The 12,475-nt window shown below is 40.1% G+C and overlaps 1 protein-coding gene across 1 annotated transcript in view; it reads right to left on the bottom strand.

Moving 5' to 3' along the window:
* Nucleotides 1–12,475, bottom strand: part of kug (FAT atypical cadherin kugelei) — a 603,151-nt gene that overhangs the window by 573,212 nt on the left and 17,464 nt on the right. The gene's annotated exons all lie outside the window — the stretch shown is intronic.

Raw genomic sequence — 12,475 nt, 5'->3', positions numbered from 1 at the left:
AAGACCAGGATATGTTTGGACAGTAGAGACCTCAATAAAGTGACCGTTAAAGATGCCTATCCAATTCCCCATATAGAAGGGCTTCTCATGCGGTTATCGGATATCTTTTATATATCTGCCCTCGACCTAAAGGATGCCTTTTGGCAGATCCCTTTGGCGAAAGATTGCAGAGAAAAAACAGCATTTACAGTAGCTGGTAGACCTCTCTATCAGTTTACTGTAATGCCGTTTGGTCTCTGCAATTCTCCTCAAACTATGATGCGCCTTATGGATCTTGTCATTCCGGCGGAATTGAAGGTCAGAGTATTCGTATACTTAGACGATTTACTCGTTTTTTCTCGGACGTTCGAAGAGCACATCGCTTTACTTGAAAAGGTAGCTAGGTGCATTCAGTTAAGTGGCCTTACTATAAACTTAGAAAAATCACGATTTTGCATGAAAGAGGTGAACTACTTAGGTTTTTTGATAGGAAATGGCGTAATTCGAACATCTGATGAGAAAATTAGTGCAATTCGTGATTTTAAGATTCCAAAGACACCGAAGGAGGTTCACCGATTTCTTGGCATGGCCAATTACTATAGAAAGTTTGTTCGGGATTTTTCAACCCTAAGTGCTCCCTTATCTGACCTTCTTAGGAAGAACAGTAAGTTTACCATGACCGAAGACGCCTTGAAGTCACTGGAACGGATTAAGGACGCTCTCTGTACAGCTCCGGTTCTTGTGCATCCAAATTATTCGAAACCCTTCATCATCCAGTGTGATGCATCATGTTCCGGTATTGGAGCTGTTTTGTGTCAGCTGGATGATGAAGGCTTTGAAAGACCAATCTACTATTACTCCAAGAAGCTGAACAAGGCCCAGCAAAATTACTCGGTGACCGAGCTAGAGTGTTTGGCTGCGGTTTGTGCTGTACAGAAATTTAGGCCGTACATTGAGATGCTCCCATCATCACCGACCATGCAAGTTTGCAGTGGTTGATGAGGCAGAGAGATCTCTCGGGTCGGTTAGCTCGCTGGAGCTTGTCACTGGCTGCATATGATTTTGAAATAGAGCATCGCAAGGGCAGTGAGCACATCGTGCCGGACACTCTATCTCGGGCATTTAGTAATGAGCTGGCCTCATTTCATCCTTGTATAGTAGAGGTCGATTTGAATTCACCAGAATTCGACGCTGACGATTATAAGGACCTCCGTCGTAGTATTGGGGAGAACCGTGAATCTTTACCAGATTTAAGGGTTGAGGACAAATTTGTCTATAAAAAGACCGAATTTTCTACTGGTGATCATATTTCTGATACGCTCTCCTGGAAGCTCTGGGTACCCGCAGGTCTCACGGAGTCTATGATCAGGTCGGCACACAACCCACCACAGGCTGCGCATGGTGGTATCGGGAAAACACTTGAGAGGTTGCGCCGAAACTATTATTGGCCACATATGGCGAGCCAGGTTAGGTCCTATGTCTCACAATGCGACACATGCAAGATGTCAAAAGCCCCCAACTACATAACAAGGCCACCAATGGGCGCCCAGAGCGACATAGAGAAACCTTTTCAAAAACTCTACGTAGACCTGTTGGGTCCATACCCACGTTCCAAACGAGGCCACACAAACATATTGGTCTGTCTGGACCATTTCTCAAAATTTGTTTTCGTTGAACCCATTAGGAAAGCTTGTAGTACTTCAATTATAAATTATTTAGAGGGACACATTTTTTCGGTTTTTGGCGTGCCAGAGTGTATACACACTGACAATGGTCGTCAATTCATTGGAAAAGAATTCAAAGAGTTTTGCGAGAGATATGCCGTAAAGCAGATATTCACAGGAGTTCATGCACCTCAGAGCAACGCCTCTGAGAGAGTTAATCGCTCAATACTCGCAGCAATAAGGTCGTACATCGGCAATGATCATTCCGACTGGGATGAACACCTGCATTCAATTGCATTATCTCTTCGTAGCTCTTTACATTCTTCCATTGGATCGTCACCATACTATGTGTTATTTGGCAGACAGATGATTGTACATGGGTCATCTTACCCTATTTTGCGTAAATTGCAATCGGTAAACGATAGTGAAATTACCGTGATTTCCAAACCAGATACTATGAAGCTAATCGACGAGTCAATTAGGAATAATTTGAGGAAGGCCTACGAGAAATCGGCCCGATCTTACAACATGAGGACGCGAAAAGCTAATTACAGTCCTGGACAGGAAGTATTCCGACGAAACTTCCAACTTAGTGACTTCAGCAAAGCCTTTAATGCCAAATTGGCCCCAAAATATCTTAAAGCTAGAATACATTCCAAAATTGGAAATAATTTGTATAAATTGGAAGACCTAAGAGGAAGAGTCGTCGGAGTATTTCATGCCAAGGACTTGAGAGTTTGAGCCCGGCTTTGGTCGATTAGTGGGTCGAGCCACACGGGAAGTTAAGTGAAGGGATAGGGAAACTACTCATACCAGTTCTCAAAATCTTTCCTATCTCAGGTTCTGGAAAGTTTTGATGGTGTAGTGGTATGGTTTGAGGATACATTGACATCACTGACAACTGTGCCCAGCTGACGACTGAAAATACACAATTGCATGGACTTTGACATTTTCTCTTTGTAAACTAATTCTTTTGTACGGCGAATTCAAGAACAGGTTTTGATGGAGAATTTTTTGTGATAACGGTTTCTATTGCACTATCGAAAAAAAAAATCAGATATAGAGAAATTTGATCAATGATTGCGATAGTATTTTTTGGACCACGTGTGGAAGGAGAAGTAACACCGCACATTAAATTTTTAACTACAATAGAAAAAAAGATCCGGAACTTTTGGGAAAGTGGGTTTGCAACCCTTGAAATCATTTCTTGTTGAAAACACAATTGGTTGTAAGCAGAGGCGATACTGCAGTAAAGCTTTAAAACATCATTCGGCCAAGATAGCCACAAGTTTTTAAACTTTTATTACAATTCGTGGCCAAGGTGTAAGCAGCCCAGATTAACCTGCTAAATAATTCCGAGAAATTACACGATAGCTTGTATTAAACCCGGAACGAACATTAATATTCAGGGCATGCAACAAAAAGTGATACAGTGATCGATAAGAGGCCTGAATACAAATAACATCTTCCTTGAAGTCCTGCGCTATGCCTAAAACCCAAAGGATCTTGATGTCGTGGGCTAACCTCCATTAAAGAAGCTAACCTCCATTAAAGAAGCTAACCTCCATTTCGTCGTTCGAGATGACAGATGACTATTCAATTCTTTCAATTCAACCATAAAAGGAAAAAAAAAAAAGAATCTAAATTTGTTGTCCTTACTATATTTTTCTTTTCTAATTTTTTTAAATTTTTTTTATTTAATATCAATCTAATTAATTGAATATGAATTAATTGTTGTACTAAGAAAATTGTATTTAAAATTATTAACATCAATCTCATTATTCTCTTTTTACCTAGAGGAATCAAAGACAAATTAAATTGTTTGACACCAATGTCTAAGATCTAGCTTAGATCAAGCCAACAATAACGACGATTTTGAGCGCTCAACATCGACCAAGACATATTCTTGTAAGTGGCTGCAGAATTAATGAATGACTTATCCTTCAAATTAAAGGACCTGAAAATGTAAGTTATATTTTGATTACTCTATGGTACTAATCCCTTGATGAAAATAGAAAACAAGTTTGGTGTTGATACTTTTAACATAAGTAATTTGGAATTAATTTTGAAACAATAATAATAGTTACCATGAGCTTGTAAACTGTTATTTTATTTTTGGGGAAATATGATTGATAACTCATATGTAGCCTAAATCCTACTTGGGTCACAATTTTGGGGCTATTGCAAATACAGGTCGATCAATAGCCAAGGATAGGTTTTGAGCCTATACGGGGTGGGTAGACCCATGGATGACACCATCGAACATCCTAAAGTGACTGGACTAACGTGTGACAAATGTGTGTTTACGATGTGACAGGTAAGACTGGTAGGTTTATTTTTTTTTTATTTGTTTATAGTCCTGATGAGAGTCGAACCCATAGCCGGGTGGTGAAATAAGGCAGACCAATATCACTCGCCTCCTCTTTCCTCTGCTTTTGAGCATTGGATGACCCAGGACTACAACAAAATTTTGTTTTCAAATTTTCGCTTTTCACAAATACTTTTCTAATGAAGACTTTTGTGGAAATGAAATCTGAGCTCAAGCCCTTTCCAATGAGCCTAGTCTCTATACGGCACGCGGCTCAGTTTTTAAATGATAAGCCAAATACTAAAAATCCAAATTCGAATTTTAAATCCTAAGTTCGAATTTGAAAATATTTTGGTCCAGGTTTGTGTCTCGACTAAGTTTTTGCTGCAAATTTCAAATTCGAATTTTTCTTCACACACATACAAAATGCCAGTGGTAGATATTGGCCTGCACCAAAAACCAAAATTAAAAAATCAAAATTTTCATGTAGGGTATTTGAGATATAGCGTCACCGATATCGGATATATAGTCCCGATATTGGATCTCCTAGGTTAGGTTAAGGTTAGGTTGAAGTGGCAGCCCGATTAAGATTCAGGCTCACTTTGACTATTCAGTCCATTGTGATACCACATTAACTAAAAGTACCTATTACATATGTGCACTTCTAGTTTTAACCGTTGAACCTTCTCGATTATTTTCTTCTGTTGAACCAACCAGATTGTTCCAAAAACATTAGCAGACTGCTAAAGTTAACGTTTTCCAGGTCCGCCAGTAATCTGAAGCTATATGCCCCTAAAATTTGCTTACGCCTTACACAAAATGCAGGACACTCACACAAGAGGTGTTTTATTGATTCCTTTTCCTCCGCATCATGACAGCTCATACAATAGTCATTATACTTCGCACCAATAGTTTTTGCAAAATCGCCTTTCAGGCAGCGACCCGTTATAGCAGATATCAGGAGTGAAATTTGGCGTCTCGAGAACACTAGCATATCTAGTGTGCGGTTTAAGTTTAAATGGGGCCATATTTGCTTGGTGTCGTTACAACACTTACAATTCTCCCATCGAACATTTGCCATCATGGCAGCCTTTTCACGCAGTAAGAGCTTGCAGGTAGCCAGAGGCACACCAACAGATTCTAGTTCCCCTGGAATATGTAAGGTAGTTCCTAGCCTTGCTAGCTCATCTGCTTCGCAGTTCCCCGGTATGTTCCTGTGGCCACGCACCCATATTAGGTGAATATTGTGCTGCTCAGCCATCTCATTGAGAGATTTGCGGCAGTCGATGGCCGTTTTCGAGTTGAGGAACACAGAGTCCAAGGATTTTATTGCAGGTTGACTGTCTGAGTATATATTAATGCCAATATTGCGTGGAGCATTACTTCTCAGCCAATTCACCACTTCTCTTATTGCTAATATTTCAGCCTGAAAAACACTACAGTGATCAGGTAATCTTTTCGCTATTCGAAGTTCCAGATCTTTAGAATATACTCCAAAACCCACTTGGCCATCCAATTTGGAACCATCAGTGTAGAAATCTATATATCTTTTATTCCCCGGGGTCCGTGTACACCACGCCTCACTGTTGGGAATAAGAGTCTCAAACTTTTTGTCGAAAAGTGGACTCGCCAAAGTGTAATCCACTACGTTAGGCACATCTGGCATTATTTTGAGGACCGAACTGTGACCGTAACTTTTTTCTGACCACAGCGATAGCTCGCGCAACCGCACAGCCGTTGTTGCAGCTGACTGTTTGGCCAAAATGTCTAAAGGCAATAGATGCAGTATGACATTAAGGGAGTTTGTCCCTGTCTTGCTGAATGCACCTGAGATACACAAGCACGCCATACGCTGAACTTTGTCTAAACTTGTCGGCTGGTGAAGTGCCGGCCACCAGACTACAACACCATATAGCATTATAGGTCTAACCACTGTCGTGTATAGCCAATGTACAATTTTTGGTTTTAGTCCCCACTTTTTCCCTATTGCCTTTTTGCACGAGTATAAAGCTACCGTTGCTTTCCTCGCCTTTCTTCAATATTAAGCTTAAAGTTCAGCTTCCTGTCCAAAATAACGCCAAGGTATTTTGCAAACTCCCTAAAGGGAATTTCAATACCCCCTAAGGAAATGGGCCTAACCGTGGGAGTTTTACGATCTTTGCAGTACATGACTAGTTCTGTCTTTGACCATTATCTTTCGCCCATTTCTCAGTCATCCGGAGGGCTCTCTGTATAATATCTCTTGATGGGAATTTTCCCCTGACTGCTAGCGCCACATCATCTGTGTATGCCACCATTTTTATCCTTTCTTTTTCTAGGGAAACTAGAAGGTCGTTTATAGCAACATTCCAAAGAAGAGGTGATAGAACTCCTCCTTGAGGAGTGCCTCTGTTCACATACCTTTGTATGTTTGCTTGTCCTAGTGTGGCTGAAATGCGTCTCTTCCTTAGAAGTTCGTCTAACAGCCTAAGTATACCTGGATCAACATTCAGAGTTGTCAGTCCATTTAATATCGAGCTCGGATGGACGTTATTGAACGCCCCTTCGATGTCTAGAAACGCCACGATTGTGTATTCTTTGACAGATAGTGAGCTTTCAATAAAGCTGACTAGTTCATGTAATGCCGTCTCAGTAGACCTGCCCTTCGAGTATGCATGTTGTCGTTCGAGAGCAAACTTGAATCGATGCTAGTTCTAAGATTAATATCTATCATCTTCTCCAGAGTCTTAAGTAAGAATGAGGATAAGCTGATTGGTCGGAAATCCTTCGCCCTCGAGTAAGAGGCTTTTCCCGCTTTAGGTATGAAAACGACTTTTGTTTCCCTCCACTTTCCTAGGATATATGATAAGTTGATACATCCTTTATATATCGTCGACAACCAGGGGATAATTTTGTCAGTTACTGCTTGTAATTCCATCAGGTCCGGGGGATTTGAATGGTCCAAAGCTATTTAGCGCCCGTCTTATTCTAGTTTCCGATACAATTTCCTCGACAGGAAACGACCGCTGAGCAACTGTGGCACCGCCAGTACATGGTTCAACCGTCTGATTTACAGGAAAATGTGTGTCCAATAGTACCTCCAACGTCTCCTCACTGGACGTTGTCCAATCGCCCTACGATGTTTTAATGAAACCTGGAGCGGAGATCGTGGATGCTAGCACCTTCCGTAGTCTGGAAGCCTCGGACGTATTCTCAATGCTGCTGCAGTAATCATTCCAAGAGTTATGTTGAGCCTTTCTCAGTTCTCGCTTGTATACTCTCAGATTCTTCTTATAAGCGTCCCAATCCACAGGAGCTCTGGTGGACTTTGCTTTGTTAAAGAGCTTCCTGCACGATTTCCTCATATTACCTAACTCCGTAGACCACCATGGTGGTCGATTTTTCCCCCTTGGCTTCCCTTTAGGGCATGCAGCTTTCAGTGAAATGTTGAAGGCCTTAGTAATCCTCTCCACTGCGTGTTCGATAACTTGCACAGTGCTCATATTTGTCTCTGGTATTTCCGGTATCGTCATATTGAACGATTCCCTATACCTATTCCAGTCAGCTTTCCTAACATTTGGCGGAAATATGGTCTTGGTGGTATGAACATCAAATTTGAAACTGATGTAGCGATGATCTGAGAAACTGTGTTCACTTAAAACATACCACTCAGATATCATTTCATTCAGTTCTTGCGAGGCCAAGGTGATGTCCAAAACCTCTTGCCTGTTTTTAGTGACAAAGGTTGGGGCATCTCCCTTGTTGCAAACTACCAGATTAGTACCCAAAATAAACTCTATTAGCGACTCTCCCCTTGCATTAGTATCACTACTTCCCCATATACTATGATGCGCATTCGCATCGCATCCCATAATGAGTTTCGTCTTTGTTTTAAGTGACTCCTCAACTAAGGTCTTAACGGCGCATGGAGGCATCTCCCTGTCATGTCCCATATAGACCGAAGATACCCAATATTTGCATTTGGCTATTTCTAAATTGGCAACGACAGTGTCTGCATTGCAAATTGAAGGAAGCAGAAACAAGTTAAGCTCGTTTTTAGCAATTATACAGGGTCGAATTACATCATTACCAGTATACTGCAATAGTTTGAACCCCGGAGTACTTAATTCACATATTTTGTGTCTATAAACATATGGTTCTTGAATAAGAACTATGTCTATGTCCCCTTTCATCAGGAAAACGTTTAAGGCAGCACATGCAGCCTTACAATGATGAAGATTTATCTGGAGGATCCGTAGGACCATCGAGATTTTCAACAACCGTCACATCAGCCGCTTCAATCGAGTCATCAAGAATGTCCTCTTCAGAGATATCGGTGACTCTCGCAATAACCATAGGTTCAACTTTGGTGAGTTCTGAGGCAGTAGAAGCCTCCTCACGCATACGGTATCTATCCATGTCTTCAACTTTGGTATCCCCCTCGACTTCGCAAGAGGATCCGCTTACTTCTGATTCAGACAGAGGCTTGTCCATTTCTGAATCCTTTAGCTGATCGTTTGTATACACCTTCATTTGGATATAATGAAAGCCATAACATACACGGCCCTGGGACTTTGCTAGATGTGGCAAAGACTGAGTGTTCAATATAAACACTGCATGCCGTCTTGGCCCATCCACTTCATCCAAACGGCCAACCTTCCAATCAGCTGTTGGAAGATCTGGATTGCATTGTTTCAGTCTATTTAAAATAGATTCAGGGTCATGAGGGTTTGCCGGTATCCACGCATGTGCTCTTGGTCTAGCCGGTATGTCTTTCTTCTCGACTAACTCTAGAGCAGCTCCTTCCCAAACTTCACCAATTAGTATCAGAGCAGCTTTAAAACATTCTATAGACCTCTGGTCCTCAAATGCGACTAGCTTAAATCGTCCTTGATACCAACCAGCCTCTTGGTGTCGAGGATCTGGGCCGGGAAACTTTTCCAGCACCTGTGAGTAGACGCCAGACAAAGCATTCTCAATTTCCCCCCATTTTTGCTTTGGAACCATACCGTCCAATGCTCCTTTATTTTTGATAGCCATCATAAGGCTGTATTTAGCAACTGAGGCAAACGATCGTTGATCCCTTTTGGAGGATGGCAGCTCATCCGGTGATCGTTCCCTTTTTCCAGCCTCAAGAATTCCTTGAGCCCATTTTAAGGAATCGCTTTGTTTAGCCGACAACGTGCTTGGGTCGACAGATCCTAATTTCTTTAGGATAAACAAAGCATTTCTGCGTTCCTTGAATCTCTTTCGTGAGGGATTACCTCCTTTTGATGCCGTTACCTTGGAAAAGGTCCGACTTGTCAAATTGTCGCCACCTGTCGACCCGTCTACAGGTCGACTAATTGGGCCTAACTCCTGGTCATTGCCCAAATTTATAACTCCAGTCGATACCCGTCCACTGGGCCCTGAAGTTAGCAACCCAGTGGATGTCTTTGAATTTCTCTGCATGGTGGCCTAATATCCCACCACACTTGAAATTCGTAGTAGGTACTTATTACGATGATTTTATCCGCTATTAAAAAAACACGTCCGTTCCGTTCGACGGTTGAGTAAAGAGTTCCTATATCTACGAAACCATTTGAGAGGAATTGACCAGACCAAATGCCAGTAATAGATAGTGGTTATTGAAAAAAATCAAAATTAGAAATTTTAAAGTCCCATGTACAGTTTTTGAGCTATATTGTCGCCAGATATCGGTTATATATAGCCCCGATATTGGATCTCCTATATCTAAGAAACCATTTGAGAGGAATTGACCATACCAAATGCAAGAAACATATATTGGTTACTACAAAAAATCAAAATTAAAAAATAATAAGTCTCATGTACAGTTTTTGAGCTATATTATCGCCAGATATCTGCTATATATAGCCCCGATATTGGATCTCCTATATCTAAGAAACCATTTGAGAGGAATTGACCAGTCCAAATGCAAATAATAGATATTGGTGGGTACAAAAAATCAGAATTAAAAAATAAAAAGTCTCATGTACAGATTTTGAGCTATATTGTCGCCAGATATCGGTTATATATAGCCCCGATATTGGATCTCCTATATCTAAGAAACCATATGAGAGGAATTGACCAGACCAAATGCAAATAATAGATATTGGTGACTACAAAAAATTAACATTTTCCTTGTAAAATCGCCACTGCTTAGTCGAAAAGTTGTAAAAATTACTCTAATTTTCCGAAACTTCTAATACATATATATCGAGCGATAAATCATAAATAAACTGTTGCGAAGTTTCCTTAAAATTGCTTCAGATTTAAATGTTTCCCATATTTTTTACTAAAATTGTGTTCCACCCTAGTGCATTAGCCAACTTAAATTTTGAGTCTATAGATTTTGTAGAAGTCTATCAAATTCTGTCCAAATCGAGTGATATTTAAATGTATGTATTTGGGACAAACCTTTATATATAGCCCCCAACACATTTGAAGGATGTGATATGGTATCGAAAATTTAGATCTATAAAGTGGTGCAGGGTATAATATAGTCGGCCCCGTCCGACTTTAGACTTTCCTTACTTGTTTTTTAAATTTTGATTTTTTGTAGTCACCAATATCTATTACTTGCATTTGGTCTGGTCAATTCCTCTCAAATGGTTTCTTAGATATAGGAGATCCAATATCAGGGCTATATATAGCCGATATCTGGTGATAATATAGCTCAAAAACTGTACATGAGACTTTTTATTTTTTAATTTTGATTTTTTGTAGTAACCAATATGTTTCTTGCATTTGGTCTGGTCAATTCCTCTCAAATGGTTTCGTAGATATAGGAGATCCAATATCGGGACTATATATCCGATATCGGTGACGCTATATCTCAAATACCCTACATGAAAATTTTGATTTTTTAATTTTGGTTTTTGGTGCAGGCCAATATCTACCACTGGCATTTAGTCTGGTCAATTCCTCTCAAATGGTTTCTTAGGTATAGGCGATTTAATATCGGGGCTCTATATAGCCGATATCTGATGACACTATATCTCAAATACTGTGCACGAGATTTTTGAAGTTATTTAAGAATCTTATTTTGGTACCTCTTGGATGTTTTTATTATTGTATTTTAATATCTTATGTCCATTACTTCAGGATATGTTGACATGTGTATACGACTTTAGAATTATTAGCGGTTATCTCTTATGGATAAATTTTTCGACGATATAAAACCACCAATGCATAGTATAACTACACATAAAATAACTGACGGTGTTTGCCAGTTTTTTCACCACAAATTTGCCTCTTTTTAAGAAAAACTATTTTTTTGGAATGCGTTCCACAAGTTAAATTCGTCCCACAAAGTTAAATTCGTTCCTCAAATTTGAATTTTGCTTAGCCGAGACATAAACCACGAATTTAACTCGCGAATTGATCTTCACACCCTTACAATATTTTTGAATTTTATTAAAAAGTTAATTTTTCAAATGATTGCGTTTTTAATTTAAAATATTTTAGTGATATTTCTGTGACTGGACCCCCTCTTTTCCATTTTTCTCTAGGAGCAGTGCCCCCATTTTTTTCCAACCCATATATTGAGACTCTCAAACAAATTTCACAATATCCGTTTCTACCATCGGATAGAGCACTAAAAGATCTATCTTTCACATATAAATCTGGAACCCCATCTTTTTACATTTGGCCACAGTGGTCACTTTTCTCTCCACTTTTTTTCCAAGCCATATACTGAGACTCCCAAACACATTTAGCTGTATCCGTTTTTAACATCGGATAGAGCACTAAAAGATCTATCTTTCACATATAAATCTGGAACCCCATCTTTTTCCATTTGGCCACAGTGGTCACTTTTCTCTTGAGGAGCTGTGCGTCCACTTTTTTTCCAAGCCATATATTGAGACTTCCAACCACATTTAGCTGTATCCGTTTTTACCATCGGATAGAGCACTAAAAGATCTATCTTTCACATATAAATTTGGAACCCCATCTTTTTCCATTTGGCCACAGTGGTCACTTTTCTCTCCAGGAGCAGTGCCTCCACTTTTTCCAAGACATATATTGAGACTCCCAAACACATTTATCTGTATCCGTTTTTACCATCGGATAGAGCACTAAAAGATTTATCTTTCACATATAAACCTGGAACCCCATCTTTTTCCATTTGGCCAAAGTGGTCACTTTTCTCTTGAGGAGCAGTCCGTCCACTTTTTTCCAAGCCATATGTTGAGACTCCCAAACACATTTAGCGGTGTCCGTTTTTGCCGTCGGATAGAGCACTAAACGATCTATCTTTCACATATAAATCTTGAACCCCATCTGTTTCCATTTGGCCACAGTGGTCACTTTTCTCTTGGGGTGAAGTGCCTCCACTTTTTTCCAGGCCATATATTGAGACTCCCAAACACATTTAGCTGTACCCGTTTTTGCCATCGGATAGAGCACTAAAAGATCTATCTTTCACATACAAATCTGGAACCCCATCTTTTTCCATTTGGCCACAGTGGTCACTTTTCTCTCCAGGAGCAGTGCCTCCACTTTTTTCCAAGCCAAATATTGAGACTCCCAAACACATTTATCT

The sequence above is a fragment of the Haematobia irritans genome, chromosome 4 (assembly GCF_050003625.1).
Source record: "Haematobia irritans isolate KBUSLIRL chromosome 4, ASM5000362v1, whole genome shotgun sequence".
NCBI classification, from domain to species: Eukaryota; Metazoa; Arthropoda; class Insecta; order Diptera; family Muscidae; genus Haematobia; species Haematobia irritans.
This window is presented reverse-complemented; position numbering and strand designations above follow the sequence as displayed.